The sequence below is a fragment of the Silurus meridionalis genome, chromosome 9, assembly GCF_014805685.1.
Source record: "Silurus meridionalis isolate SWU-2019-XX chromosome 9, ASM1480568v1, whole genome shotgun sequence".
NCBI classification, from domain to species: domain Eukaryota; kingdom Metazoa; phylum Chordata; class Actinopteri; order Siluriformes; family Siluridae; genus Silurus; species Silurus meridionalis.
The window spans coordinates 524,988-526,489 of record NC_060892.1 but is presented as its reverse complement, the minus strand read 5'-3'; the positions used below and the strand labels follow the sequence as shown (position 1 = coordinate 526,489).

The following is a 1,502-nucleotide window of genomic DNA, read 5'->3' as shown; positions in this document are numbered from 1 at the left end:
TTTAGTGATTATAAGTTTGTTCTTTACAGGTTGGAGTGAGCGAGTGGTGATGGTGGTGAAGGAAAAACTCCCTGAGATGGTATGAGGAAGAAACCTGAGAGGAACGAGATTTAAAAGGGATCCTCATCCTCACATTCACATCCTTCATCATCACATTATTTATTATTTTCTCTCTCAAAACAGCAAACTGCACATTAGTGATGTAGTTTTAGCTCAGTAATGTGCCTGTATTAATATATCTACAATAAATAATACTATAAACTCATTTAATGTGATGTTTTATTTATTTTGGACTGAAATACAGAGTGAAAGTTTGCCTCACTGTGTGGGCTTCAGTTAGGGGGAGATGAAGTTCCTGATGTTCAAAATGGGTGTTTCTTCTGCTCTTACCTAGTTGGAGTTGGGAACTACTAAATTTCCACTATAGTCAGATGCAGTATATACAGTATCCATATAGAGGTGAAGAGAGTGGCACTGTGTTTAATCCCTGTGGGTTTGAGGTTTATTCTCTCTGTACTGCAGAAAACAGTTTTAATGTAATTTGGGTAAATAGCTGAGTCGTTAACTTTGCCTTTTTGGTGGATAGCAAAGAGAAAATGTCTAAAGTTAGCTCTGTTTATACACACACACACACACACACACACACACACACACACACACACACAGACACACACACACACAGACACACAAATCTTCTTCTTCTTCTTCTTTGGCTTCTCCCATTAGAGGTCTCCACAGCGGATCATCCGTCTCCATACCCCCCTGTCCTCTACATCTGCCTCTTTCACACTAACTACCTGCATGTCTTCTCTCACCACATCCATAAACCTCCTCCTTGATCTTCCTCTTTTCCTCCTTCCTGGTGTCTCCATCCTCAGCATTCTCCTACTGATATACTCCATGTCCCTCCTCTGCACATGTCCAAACCATCTCAATCACACCTCCCTCACCTTGTCTCCAAAACGTCCTACATGCACTGTCTCTCTAATAAACTAATTTCTAATCCTGTCCATCGTCGTCACTCCCAACGAACATCTCAACATCTTCAGCTCTGCTACCTCCAGCTCCACCTCCTGTCTTTTACTCAATGCCACTGTCTCTAATCCATACAACATCTCAGGTCTCACCACAGTCCTATAAACTTTCCCTTTCACTCTCACAGATACTCTTCTATCACAAATCACTCCTGCTATCACTCTTCTCCACCCACTCCACCCTGCCTGCACTCTTTTCTTCACTTCTCTAACACACTCTCCATTACTCTGCACTGTTGACCCCAGGTACCTGAACTCCTCCACCTTCTCCACCTCCTCTCCCTGTAACTGCACCCCTCCACTGCTCTCCCTCTCATTCACACACTTTCATACACACAAATCAACAGCACGTAATCTTTCAGCGTGCTTTAGTGAGTAAACTATAACTACATTTTCCCACTGAGATGTTTAATGCTTTATCTGCATGATTATTCACTGTATAGACAGTTCAAGCTAAAACAATTTACT

General features: G+C 42.0%; 1 long non-coding RNA gene across 1 annotated transcript in view; it reads left to right on the top strand.

The window, feature by feature from the left end:
• Positions 1-224, top strand: part of LOC124391218 — a 2,203-nt gene extending 1,979 nt beyond the window's left edge. Inside the window, exon 3 of the long non-coding RNA XR_006926919.1 lies at positions 30-224. This is a non-coding gene — a long non-coding RNA (uncharacterized LOC124391218). The remainder of the gene's footprint in view (positions 1-29) is intronic.
• Positions 225-1,502: the final 1,278 nt, after the last annotated feature.